Source organism: Periplaneta americana, chromosome 8 (assembly GCF_040183065.1).
Source record: "Periplaneta americana isolate PAMFEO1 chromosome 8, P.americana_PAMFEO1_priV1, whole genome shotgun sequence".
Classification (NCBI taxonomy): Eukaryota; Metazoa; Arthropoda; class Insecta; order Blattodea; family Blattidae; genus Periplaneta; species Periplaneta americana.
In genome coordinates this window covers 87,402,396-87,417,201 of record NC_091124.1, presented here as the reverse complement: position 1 = coordinate 87,417,201, position 14,806 = coordinate 87,402,396, and the positions used below count along the sequence as shown (strand labels likewise).

The following is a 14,806-nucleotide window of genomic DNA, read 5'->3' as shown; positions in this document are numbered from 1 at the left end:
TACACAATAAGTTAGGGTTAATGAAGAATTTTGTTAAAGGGACAAATTATAAAACTGAAGCATTTAAAAATATCCAGGAAAAATTTCCTGCTATTAATAATCCGTGGCGCTACACCCCGTGAAGAGCCCAGACCGACCCGCCGGCTGCTGGCCTCACGTCCACATGCCAAAACAGAGGTCGACGATCATCCAACTAGAATGGAGGTATCGTGTGGTTAGCACGATGATCTCCCCAGTCTTTATATCTGGCTTTCGCAACCGGCTCTCGCTACCTATCGTAGCTCCCCAAGTGCATCACGATGCTAGGTGGGCACCGGTCCCATACACTGGCCGAAATTTCATGAGAAAATTTCTTCCCCCATGAGGGCTCGGACCAGCGCGCATTCCTTAACATTTCCTGCTATTAGTGGTTCAAAAATAAAAGAGGGAGTTCTCAATGGACCACAAATTAGATAAATAATGGACAATCACTTCGAATCTTTGCTGGAAGGAAAAGAGACAGCCGTATGGATTGCATTCAAAGAGGTTGAATTAATTTTCTGGATAACTATAGAAGTGAGAACTATGAAGAACTAGAGAAAAATTTACTGTTGGCGTATTAAACTAGGGGTTGTAAAATTTCCCTGAAAATTCACTTCCTTCACTCACATCTTGACTTTTTTTTCCCGAGAATTGTGCGACTTCAGTGATGAGCATGATGAGCGCTTCCATCAAGAAATTTCAACTATGGAAAAAAGATACCAAGGACAATGGAGTACCAATATGCTAGCAGACTATTGTTGGACTTTAGCTCATGATGTACCTGATGCCCAGTGTAAAAGAAAATGGAGAAAAAGAAAGCTGTAATCTTCTGAACAGTGAATATTTAGCCTTATTTTCATTATATAAAACAATATTTTGAATAGATATAAATTCCACAATTTCTCAAAAAACCGTAACCAACAACTGTTTTTATTGTCATATTCGTATTCAGGAGGCTCAAATTATATAGAAAACATATATCACATGCCTAGCGCAAAAAAAAATGTTAACATTTGTTACGCAGTGTTGTTATTATTATAAATTATTATTCACCTGATGCTTTCATCTCATTTGCAATTTTTCACATATTTTCAGAAACAACATTATTCTCGTGATATTGTTTCAAAGATTGTACAGAATGTATCTTTCCTGTATTAAATCAACTAATTTATCCTCATCGAGCTCCATTATGAATAATGTACCCTACACAACAATAGTATTTTTTTGTAGATAATGAAAGCGTGCAATCATAGCCACTACTAAGGCCGGGTGCACACAGAATCAGACGCGACGCGATGCGGCGCGGCGCGACGCTACGTTTTGCTTTACAATGCCTCGCGACAGCTTAAAACTGTCTGCTCGCGACAACTGATTTGCTGGCTGTGGGATTGGAAAACTGGCCTAGGCTAGAAAATGGCGTCAATAATAGAAGACTGTCTATATGAAAAATTCTATTGCATGTGCTTATTATTTCCTAAGGACGCAAGCTCCTAAAAATCTATACGATTGAAAGAGTCTTAAAATTAAAATGTTCTGCACAAACGTCATTTTTTTGTTATGACTACTTCACGACTCACAATAAAGAAAAATAATATATTAAATTAATAATGAGTGATAGTATAGAGCAGAGAATTAGGCTTACTACAAATTACACTGGTCAACAGTCATTTTGCGCCAGACATAAAACTAACAAATTATTACTAATTTCGACCTCCTGAATTAAAAAATAACAAGCAAAATGTTCCATCACTTCAGGTTTTCGAGATGCACAATATAATTAATTTTCTATGCATTTTATATAAAAATCACCGTATTTCATGTTTAACTATTTTGTTTAAAAATGTGAAGACCCATTATGTGGAAACAAATGTAGTATATGTAGGGCACCATGTTAGAAGCACCTGTAGAAAGGGAAATTATTTTATTACCCTTCTACGAGCCTATTTCGAGGGAGTGAAACAGGTTTGCGGTATAAATTCACTTGAGTGTATCTGATTTTACTTGAGATGTGCATTTCTTCCACGATAAGCTTAATTACATTACTGTAGTTTATATTTTGCAATATAGCACCATGTCAAAACCACTTCTAGAAGCGGAAATTGTTTTATTGGCCTTTTCGGTTCCATTTGGAGGGGAAGAAACAGGTTCGCCGTATGAAAACGCTTCAGTTTACCAGGGTATTTCTGTGGTGTTAGTATTCTGTGTAGGACGTGTAGGCTATTTCTTTAAAGTGTGCTTTAATGATAATATTCAAAGTACGAATGGTTTATATGTGCGGATTTGAAGGTTGTAGCATTGCTTTTTGGAATGCAATTAGGCTACACAAAATTTTGCTGCTTTCTGTACGAATTGGACAGTCGCGCTCGAGATATTTTATTTTTATTTTATTTGATTGGGTTATTTTACGACGCTTTTTCACCATCTAGGTTATTTAGCGTCTGAATGAAATGAAGGTGATAATGCCGGTGAAATCATTCCGGGGTCCAGCACCGAAAGTTACCCAGCATTTTCTCGTATTGGGTTGAGAGAAAACCCCGGAAAAAAACCTCAACCAGGTAACTTGCCCCAACCGGGATTCGAACCCGGGCCACCTGGTTTCGCGGCCAGACGCGCTGACCTTTACTCCATAGGTGTGGACTCGCGCTCGAGATAAGCATTATAAAATAAAACGACAATCTCTAGAGCCAAGGAAGAAAAATAGTATACATCAATCCCTTTTAGGCCTACCTCAAAGCGAAGTAATTTTACCCCTTTTACACAATAAGTTAGGGTTAATGAAGAATTTTGTTAAAGGGATAAATTATAAAACTGAAGCATATAAAAATATCCAGGAAAATTTCCTGCTATTAATAATCCGTGGCGCTACACCCCGTGAAGAGCCCAGACCGACCAGCCGGCTGCTGGCCTCACGTCCACATGCCAAAACAGAGGTGAACGATCATCCAACTAAAATGGAGGTTTCGTGTGGTTAGCACGATGATCTCCCCAGTCGTTATATCTGGCTTTCGCTACCTATCGTAGCTCCCCAAGTGCATCACGATGCTAGGTGGGCACCGGTCCCATACACTGGCCGAAATTTCATGAGAAAATTTCTTCCCCCATGAGGACTCGGACCAGCGCGCATTCCTTAACATTTCCTGATATTAGTAATTCAAAAATAAAAGAGGGAGTTCTCAATGGACCACAAATTAGAGAAATAATGGACAATCACTTCGAATGTTTGCTGGGAGGAAAAGAGACAGCCGTCTGGATTGCATTCAAGGAGATTGAATTAATTTTCTGGATAACTGTAGAAATGAGAACTATGAAGAAGTAGTGAAAAATTTACTGTTGGCGTATTAAACTAGGGGTTGTAAAATTTCCCTGAAAATTTACTTCCTTCACTCACATCTTGACTTTTTTCCCCCGAGAATTGTGTGATTTCAGTGATGAGCATGATGAGCACTTCTATCAAGAAATTTCAACTATGGAAAAAAGATACCAAGGACAATGGATTACCAATAAGCTAGCAGACTATTGTTGGACTTTAGCTCGTGATGTACCTGATGCCCAGTGTAAAAGAAAATGCAGAAAAGGGAACCTGTAATCTTCTAAACAGTGAATATTTAGCCTTATTGTCATTACATAAAATAATATTTTGAGTAGATATAAATTCCAAAATTTCTCAAAAACCGTAACAAACAACTGTTTTTATTGTCATATTCGTATTCAGGAGGCTCAAATTATGTAGAAAACATATATCACATGCCTAGCGCAAAAAAAAAAAAAATGTTAACATTTGTTACGCAGCGTTTTTATTATTCACCTGGTGCTTTCATCTCATTTGCAATTTTTCACATATTTTCAGAAACCACATTATTCTCGTGATATTGTTTCAAAGATTGTACAGAATGTATCTTTCCTGTACTAAATGAACTAATTTATCCGCATCGAGCTCCATTATGAATAATGTGCACTAAACAACAATAGTATTTTTTTTGTAGATAATGAAAGCGTGCAATCATATCATAGCCACTACTAACGCATGCGCAGTACACTGCAGCTATCAGACTGTCTCCTCGCGACGAACTTCAAGCAGTCATTCGATGTGGTCTCTTCGTGTCGCCTTGTGTCTGCTCGCGACCGTCGCGCCGCGTCTGATTCTGTGTGCACCACATCATAAGAAATCAATGGGAGACAAGTACCACGAGACAAAATGTCGCGTCGCGCCGCGCCGCGTCCGATTCTGTGTGCACCCGGCCTAACGCATGCGCAGTACACTGCCGCTATCAGACAGTCTCCTCGCGACGAACTTCAAGCAGTCATTCGATGTTGTCTCTTCGTGTCGCCTTGTGTCTCCTCGCGACCGTCGCGCCGCGTCTGATTCTGTGTGCACCACATCATAAGAAATCAATGGGAGACAAGTACCACGAGACAAAATGTCGCGTCGCGCCGCGTCTGATTCTGTGTGCATCCGGCCTAATTGTTTAACTCTCAGAATTAAACGTAAGTAAACACATCTACATTTTACTCTTACTATAATAATAATAATAATAATAATAATAATAATAATAATAATAATAATAATAATAATAATAATAATAATAATAATCATGATATTAATAATATAACAATAATTAATATCATAAATAAACATTTCCTATCGGAGGCACTTAAACTAGTTGCATCTGGCCTCACTGAGGATTTCGATCACCAGCCGCTACTGGTCTAAATACGCGTTGAATACAGTTCCAGAAAGCGGTTTAGATCTAAGAAGAAAACAGATAGCACTCTTTGCTATGAAAGAATGTATAAACAATTTTTTACGGATCACATTTTCAGTGACGGTATGTTTTCTGACCATAGAAACCAGTGGCGGTATTCAATGCCGTCTCACTATATCTTTCCATATTTTAAGTTTTCTAACATTCCTGTGTATCATGACGGATGTATTTACGTGGGATCCATTTAACAATAAGTCGCCTCAGTGTAATCAGCAAGCTATGCAGCCCGAGATGTGGAACCATCGAGCATTGGGAACCATCCAGCCTGGCACAGGATTTCATCCAGGAGGGTAATATTTCCGTTTTTCAATTTCCATATTCGTATGCATAGCCTACTTGCTTATCCATTCATATGATTTGATACTTTCACAATGTTCAACTTGGAGTAATATTATGGCAGCCGTGTCGAGAATCGAAAGCACGTCCAGCAGAAGCTGTGTGATGCTGGCAGCTGTGCGCGGAGAGAGAAAGGAAGGCCAACACTGCACAGCGAGGCAAAGGGGGACGCAAAGCTGTAGGTGCTTTGCTGTGCGAGGTGAAGGGGGGAACGAAACATCCCGAACAGACGTGCGGAAACAGAAGCCGCGAGTAACAGGTGGAAGACACTGGAAACAGTACTTTCTCGAAACTATGGTTTAGTGATAAATAGGAGACGCGAAGAAGGAGCGAGCCAGTTCAGTTCAGTTCAGTTCAGTTCAGTTCAGTTTTTGGTCAGCAAGCCAGCCAGTCTTGTGTAGCAGTGAAGCCAGCTTCGAGACCGGAGTTCGACTTGAGTGTGTGTCCGCAACTGTGCGAGCATCCAGGCGAGTGCGGCGTATCCGGAGTCTGTGGTTCGACGTGCAGTGGACCGCAGTTGGGGGACCTGAGTTCGAAGTTCAGTGGACTGTCTCTGCAAGTCTTGGGTTCGATATATGGTGACTTGAGTGAATGAGCTAGAAGAACTAGCTAACGCAAACGAACTGTGAACTGACAGTTTTGTGTTGTAAATAGTGCTTTGCGAACATTAGTTGAGATTAGGAATACATTGTTGTTGTCAATAATCAAAGTGAATTGTCATTGTCGTCTGTGGAGTTCAATAACGAATACTGTGTTGATGTGTGGAGTGAAATATCCATTGTTGACGGGAGTGTTTAAATTCAATTATAGAAAGTGATTATTGTTGTGACAATAAAAGTTACATTATTGTTTGAATTAAAAGTTACAATATTTTCTGGTTCACGCAAAATGCTATGGATATCATCATCATCATCATCATCATCATCATCATCATCATCATCATCATCATCATCATAGCACTACAGTCCAAAGTGGACCTTGGGGTAATCTCAAACTATATGCTGCGAGGTGTAATGGTGGACGAGCGCAAGGCTATTACGTCATACAAATTCTGCATGTATGCATGGCAGCCAACACTACACTAATTAGCGGCGAGAGAAAGGCTGCTATCATGTATTTGAAAAGCCAAAAGTTGTAACTGTATGAAATCGTGGACGTAGATTATAGACAGAACACCAGAGTCGCATTAATACGATGCCTCCGGCTCAGGAAACCCGTGCGACAAAGGAACTGTTAACCAAACACATTATTACTGGGGTTCGATTCCCGTATAGACGTAATTCCTTGGAACATGTATGAGAGAATTGCAAATTATCGTAAAATTAGAATATATAAAGATCCAATGACGCGACAGGGAATGGACTGAGAAGACAGAGAGTGACCTGAGATGACATAGAGTGATCTGAGAGGGCAGGTACTGTCGGTGACTCAGGAGAAGACGAGAGCGGACTGAGGAGGAAGGGATGTGAACAGATAACGTACAACAACACGCGCAATATCTGTACTGCAGTAAGCGGAGACATTAGGTCTCCTGTTCAACTTAGCTTTAATTTCCATACGCATTGTTACTCATGTTTCCTGCACGAGTAATAAACTGGCTACTGGGATGCTTATCTGAGCGATGTTTATAATAATTAGCAGCGACGGTCAAGGTCACATTCTTTCTGCTCGTCTTCTCCTGAGTAACGGACAGTACTGGACTGGTAGGACAGAGAGTGTAGTGACAGGACAGAGGTTGGACTGAGAGCACATAGAGGCGACTGAGAAGATAGAGTGGACTGAGAGGACATAGAACGGACTGAGGGGACAGAGAGTGGATTCAGATCACATGGAGTGGACTGAGAGGACAGAGAGTGTAGTGAAAGTACAGAGATTGGATTGAGGGGACAGAGAGTGGACTGAGACGATTAAGGGTCGAGTGATAGGACAGAGAGTGCAGTGACAGGTCAGAGATTGGAATGAAAGCACATAGGGTGGACTGAGACGAAAGAGAGTGAACTGGTAGGACAGAGAGTATAGTGACAGGACAGAGATTGGACTGAAAGCATATAGAGTGGACTTAGAAGGCACAGAGTGTACTGCGAGGACATAGAGTGGTCTAAGAGGACAGATACTGGACTGCTAGAACAGAGAGTGTAGTGACAGGACAGAGATTGGACTTAGAGCACATAAGTGGACTGAGATGACAGATACTGGACTGGTAGGACAGAGAGTGTAGTGACAGGACAGAGATTGGTCTGAGAGAATATAGAGTGGACTTAGAAGACACAGAGTGTACTGTAAGGACATAGAGTGAACTGAGAGCACAGAGAGTGTAGTGACAGGACAGAGATTGGACTGAAAGCATATAGAGTGGACTGAGAGCACAGACAGTGGACTGAGAGGGCAGATACTTAACTGGTAGGACAGAGTGTAGTGATAGGACAGAGATTGGACCAAGGGCACACAGAGGGGACTGAGAAGATAGAGAGTGGACTGAGAGGACATAGAGTGGACTGAGAGCACAGAGAGTGTAGTGACAGAACAGAGATTGGACTGAGAGCATATAGAGTGGACTGAGAGGGCAGATACTTAACTGGTAGGACAGAGAGTGTAGTGATAGGACAAAGATTGGACTGAGAAGATAGAGAGTGGACTGAGAGGACATAGAGTGGACTGAGGGGACATAGAGTGGTCTCAGATGACATGGAGTGGACTGAGATGACAGAGAGTAGACTAAGAGGACAAAGAGTGTAGTGACAGAACAGAGATTGGACTGAAAGCACACAGAGTGGACTGAGGGGACAGAGAGTGGATTCAGATAACATGGAGTGGACTGAGAGGACAGAGAGTGGCCTGAGACGATAGAGAGTGTAGTGAAAATACAGAGATTGGATTGAGGTGACAGAGAGTGGACTGAGACGACATGGAGTGGACTGATAGGACGGAGAGTGTAGTGACAGAACAGAGATTGGACTGAGAGCAAATAGATAGGACTGAGACGAGAGTGGACTGGTAGAGCAGAGAGTATAGCGACAGGACAGAGATTGGACTGAGAGGACATAGAGTGGACGGAGGAAACAGATACTGGAGTGGTAGGACAGAGTATAATAATAATTACTAATAATTTATTTATTTAATCTGGCAGAGCTAAGGCCAGTAGGCCTTCTCTTCCGCCCAGCCAGACTCTAATTCTAATTGAATACAAGTGACAGGACAGAGATTGGACTGAGAGCATATAGAGTGGACTTAGAAGACAGAGAGTGTACTGCAAAGGCATAGAGTGGACTGAGAGTACAGATACTGAACTGGTAGAACAGAGAGTATAGTGACAGGTCAGAGATTGGACTGACAGCACTTAAGAGTGGACTGAGAAGACAGAAAGGGGACTGAGAGGACACAGAGTGGATTGAGAGGACAGAGGGTGTAGTGAAAGAACAGAGAGTGGACTGAAAGGACAGATGGTATAGTGAAAGAACAGATATTGAACTAAGTGCACAGAGTGGACTGAGATGACATAGACTGGAATCAGATGACATAGAGTGGACCGAGAGGATAGAGTGAACTAAGAGCACAGAGAGTGTAGTGACAGAGCAGAGATTGGACTGAGAGCACAGACTGTCGACTGAGAGGACAGAGTGTAGTGTCAGTACAGAGATTGGACTGAGAGCACATAGACAGAGAGTATAGAGAGTGGACTGAGAGGACAGAGACTGTAGTGACAGAACAGAGATTGGACTGAGAGGACAGAGGGTGGACTGAGAAGACATAGAGAGGACTGAGAGGATAGAGACTGGACTCATAGGACAGATACTGGACTGAGAGCACATAGAGTGCACTGAGGAGTGGACAATGAAGACATAGAGTGGACTGAGAGGACAGAGAGTGGAGTGAGAGTACAGAGAGTGTAGTGACAAAACAGAGATTGGACTTAGGGCTTTAGGACTGATAGGACAGACAGTGGACTGAAAGGACACAGAGTGGACTCAGATGACATAGAGTGGACTGAGATCACAGAGAGTGTAGTGACAGAACAGAGATTGGACTGAGGCCACATAGAGTGGATTGAGAGCATACAGAGTGGATTGAGAGGACAGGGAGTGGACTGAGGACATACCATTATTACTACTATTATTAATTGTATTATTATTATTATTATTATTATTATTATTATTCCATCCCTGCGACGTGGGATCTGCAAGGCATTTATACATGCGATTACAAAGAACAAACAGCACTAGCATACAACCCAACACGTCATAAACCAAGACTTGTGGTCATAAACACCGTCATATCATTAATTTGGTCACCTGATTCTTTCGCATCAGGGTTTGTTTCTCGTTGATGATTGCTACCATTGCTTACTATTACCACAGTCTCTGTGCTAATACACCATTAAGTTACATTTAACCACGTTGTACATTTCAAATTTGAATATATACTTGACTAATTAACAACAATTGACCACATTTACATAATTATGCTCATCTATTCATCGAAATAATTCATAACAATCGATCTTATGAGATGGACTATAATGGATGTAATTAAAGAAAATAATTTTTAATATTTGCAGAATAATCTTAAGAAGAGAAAATAACATAATGGAAGAAAGAATGAATAAAGCAAAAATATCTGTTTCAAGTAGTGTAAGTAGAATTTTTGGTACATTTTTGAGAAAAAAGTCAAAAGAGAAGTGATTTATAATATATTTACATCCACAAAAAAATCTTCGCAATCACAACGCACAATCAATTAGCTTCATTATCACAATTAGAACCACAACAAGCAACTGAAATACAAACATCGTGCACATTTTCTCCACCACCACTCCCACCATTACCACATGTACCAGTACATCTGTTCCTTCCAACTCATACTCAGATTACAAAAGCTGGAGATCTGTCACTTTCAAATTCACACCTTACTTCGTCATCAGAGAAAGACTACGAGCCAGTTCTTCATCAAATGAAGATATTTCATAGTCACCTACACTACGACGTAAGGCTTTCAGCAAAAAGAAAGAGAAACTGCCATCAGTAAACACTGTCATCCCATGCACATCAGGATCAGGTTTACCAAAAAGAGTTCCATTCTACTATGCAGAAAAGTGACCCAGCTCAGACTGAAGAAGATAATATACATGTATAATTCACAAAGATGAAAGGGAAGAAGAAATTTCATAAGTACCGTAATAAATAGATTTGGTACTGGTACATGTTTGGAATATGAAATGAAATAAAGTTCATAATTTATGTACTCACGGACGAAAATAATTACCATTCAAGTAGGTTTGTGCAAATAATTGGAAAGAATATGTGAACTAATAACTTAAAAACCAACAAATGGTACAGTACAGGTACTCATTGTTTACATCTTTAATGTTATTGCCGATTTTATAAAAAAATACATTAAAATGTCAGCAAAATATAGCTTGTATTGATATTATTTGCTCTCATTTCAAGTGATATCTCATGAGAACTGAAAACAGGAAACTATGACATGATACAGAGTAGAATTTCATGAAACTATTTCCATATTTTGATATGTGTCTAGAGATCGACCCGCGAAGCTCATTATTTCTGGCTGAATTAATTCGTAATAGGCTGTTCTTCCTCTGACATATCTTCAAGCAAGATGCACAGTACTGCCTGGCTAGTTCCTTTCCTCCATTGCATGCATTGCTGACTAGTTTCTGATGTATACAAACAATTGTTCTTTTGTGGCACATCATAAAGTGAGATGTACTGCCTGATAATAGATGTACATATCTATTATATTATTATTATTATTATTATTATTATTATTATTATTATTATTATTATTATTATTATTATTATTATTATTATTTATGCTGTTCATGCTGCTGTAGTATATACTCACATATTGAACCTTTTCATTATATTTTTATTGGCAGTATCAGTACAGTTCAGAGGTGTCACTGGGTTTGAACCTCTCCCTTGAACATTTTGAAAAAAAAAATGACATATTTAGATTTGAGTATTTTTTTTATCCATAATCGTTTTCCCTTCTCTAATTTTTCACTGTCAGAGTAACAAAATCTACATCGACATAAGGCATCCTTCAGTATAATCCCTGTGCTTGGTGCTGCGGCACATTCGAATTATAACAATGCTATCTTTATTATAGAAAGATCTGCTTAGAGTAAGTGTGAACGACACTTACATAAAAATGAACTAGAATGAGGACAATCCATTTCATACAACTATGAGTGCTTTGTCTAAACACAAACTTCTCAAGATATGCAAAAGATTTCACTGCAGCTGCCTTGTTAAGAGGTTATATTCTTTAAGTTAGGTACCGGTAGGTACTGGAATGAAAGAATATAGAGGCAATAAAGACTATTAAAGATAAAGAGCAAGAGAAGGAGAGTAAAAGTAATAAATGCAATTCTGAAATATGAAAAAGTAGAAAAAGTATGGGAAAATACAGAACATATTAAAATAAGGAAACCACAAAATTACTTTACATAATCTCGCATAACATACTTTAGATACTATATAAAGCAATTTACAATACACGTAAAATGGTGCTAATATTTTTAAATTTAATTTCTTAAGATCATTTTATGATCAACCAGCAAAAGCTTCAAACTAACCAACATGTTTGTTTCTTACTTATTTATTATATAAAATATATTTTTAAAACTATAACAGTTGCACCACACTAAGCTAGCATTGAAAGGTCCAGTGGCATAGTGTGGCTTCCGAAACAGGGGAAGCAATGAAGCAAGTAATAATAATTTATTATTCTTAAAATTCATTAAAAATAAGAATACAATTTTACGCTATTAAGAATCATAGATGTCTGAATAAGTGAAAGTAGTGCTCTGGTAAGAGTCTTACCTTATCATTTAAAATTCAGTGTATTATTTTTAGATGATTTGTTAAAAATTAGATATCGGTACTTTTATTTTAAATTATTATCTAATAAATAGCCTAACCATTGCAGTATCCATCGAAACTTATAAATTAAATGCCTTATAATTTAAAAGTTACAAATATAGTTTCTTAATAGGCAACTTGAAAAATAAAATACCTAAATGTAATATAATACCAATACATTTTTAATATTTTCTTTATTTTTATTATACATATTCTTAATATTTCAATATATATCTTATTAATATTTTAATTAAAGTTTATGAATATACAGTAATTTTAGTTTTCTGTATTAACAAGGAATATTTAAGTGAACATCTATTTGGGAAAAATGTCCATTACCATTTCTGTAATACTTCACGTGCTTCTTGCTCCTTATTAGCAGAAGCCCGCTGATGCAACCTGCAACATATCGTTGTTCCTTAGTGGCAGCGGGCCAATGCAACCTGCAACATAACATTATTGGAAAAATAAATGAAGTTTGAATGTCATCGTAATTAGGGCCATATGTATTACAGTGAAGATATTACCAGTAGCTTGAGCAGCCACATTTCATGCAATTATAGAAATCCTACGAATTCCCTGCCTTCTTTTTTAATTCAAAGTTTATTATTCTCCTCCAAGATATTAAAATATGTAAAATCAAATTTATATAATTAAATTTAGGTTGTTGTTGTTTAGTCAACTGTCCGAAGACAGGTCTGAACCACGCAAGTGATACCAAGAAGGCACCACTTATGAAGCAACTAGATCAGGAGATAATGAGGTAGGGTGGCCACTTCCTTTCCTCCTCCATTGCATACTTCACCGACTAACTACATATTACACTAGTCAGACTTCAGATGTATACAAACAATTGTTCTTCCTCTGACACATATCATCAAGTGAGATGTACTGCTTGATAATAGATGTACATATCAGCCAGAACCTCAGAGGATTTAAATTTAGGTTAGCTTTCTATATTTTAATTCTAACACTATTGTCACCTTCTGAAGTACCTATAATGAATCAAATTTGCATGATTATAGGCTAATTAGATGCATAAGTTTAATTTTCCATATCTTAATTCTTAATTGTAATATTACTATCCTCTTCCGATGTGCCTATAAAAACTATACTGGGTGTTCAGTTCAAAGTGTGTCATGGCTCGCTGTATGCCGTCATGTGGCTAGCCGATGAGCCTAGAGAATTCAATCTTCCTACACTTCCGCAGAGGTGTATAACCTATGAGGCAGAGAAGTTGCCTAGCAAGTACGGCGTTCATTCTGAAGAGTACGTACCGATACGTACGGTAATGCGGGTAGTGGCAGGAATGTGAACTGTTTGGAAATACGTACTGTCGGGATATGGGGAGAGGGTTAAGACGATTACTTACGTATTTGTTGACATTAACTTCAACGGTCAACATGGACACGGAGCATTTGATTTGTGTTGTGTAATGTTACCGTACGCAACCGATGATAACAAATACCCTGTGTACGACTTGCTGGCGCAAAACACAGTTCGAAAGAGGTTATGGTAGCACACAGACCGTACAGATCGCCATCTGTTGCTACGACGTTCAAGTTATACAGTACACGTTCTCAAGTTCAGATTGAAGAACGCCTTAAATAATAGGCAACTTCTCTGACATATAAGCTGAAACTCGCTCCAAATCGGTGACCCAACAACAGTGACGTCATGACACACTTTGAAATGAACACCCAGAATATATATATATCCTATTTTAATATTGTAAAACATAATTTATATGTCTAAATGTGATTTTTTTTAGAGTTTAAATATCCGAGATCTACTCATAAAAATGAGTAAAATCGTTTAACTAACTTTTGCACTATGGAGATGGACAGATGGGCGAACATAATCACGAAAACCTCTTATTCGTATTTAGTGACTTAGTATGTATTATTATTTACTAACAATGTTATATAGTTGTAATTTCAACATATATGTGACTATTAATAACATCATAGTGATTTAAATTTTGAAACACTACATAATATTGCACTGCGAACAATAGGACATCCTGTTGTCAATACAGCAAAGAAACGTCAAAAGCAACCAGGAAGCAACTACTTGTTTACATACCTTAGAAAGAGAAAGCATAATACTTCTGTATATCTCTGTCTTCCTTTTCCCCAGCAACCCATTTTAACAAGCAGATATATTTGGAAGCTAACATCCTTACATTGTCGTGTGTTCGAAGTGATCTCCACATGTTTGAATTCATCTCGAATCAAAATGTCGTGTAAACACGAAATAACAAAATATAAGAACAAATGAATAATAATTACCCATCTGTATACAAATAAAAAAAAAAAGTTCTCTAAAAATAAAAGGGGAAGCAATGTTTCTACCACATCCATGGACGCTATGCCCCTGGAAAGGTTTCTACAAAGATAAAACTTTCTATCAAGAAATAATACTCAGGTTAATTATGTAACCCTAAGCTTCATAGTTTCAATGTAAAAATTAAGAACAGTGTCAAACCGAATATTATTATTTTGAGAAAATAGCTTCCACAGACTGTTTTTTTTTTTTAAGTTCTCTGCCTACTATCATTGGAAAGTTGAAAGTTATCAGTATGTGTACATAAAACTTAAAAACTGTAATGTAGGTTATTTGTTAAATAAGCAACAGTTTTAATTTTCCTGTATTAATATTGAAAATGTTACCTTAATTAATTACTCATTTTGGCTTGTTTTCACCGTCTTAAGATTTCTAATGAGGTTTTTATACTTGTTTCCGATTCTTCTTGCTGGTGTCTTAGTGGTTTTGTTATGATCATTAGTGCTATGTCGAAAA

The 14,806-nt window shown here is 38.2% G+C and overlaps 1 protein-coding gene across 2 annotated transcripts in view; it reads right to left on the bottom strand.

The window, feature by feature from the left end:
* LOC138704861 (uncharacterized) overlaps positions 1-14,806 on the bottom strand; it is a 63,538-nt gene that overhangs the window by 26,216 nt on the left and 22,516 nt on the right. Inside the window, exon 9 of one of the 2 annotated variants that reach the window (XR_011333452.1) lies at positions 12,198-12,447. The exons of the other annotated variant lie outside the window; for it this stretch is intronic. The gene's annotated coding sequence lies outside the window, so the exon portion shown is untranslated. Of the gene's footprint in view, positions 1-12,197; positions 12,448-14,806 lie in introns of those variants that run through there. 2 annotated transcript variants of the gene reach the window in all.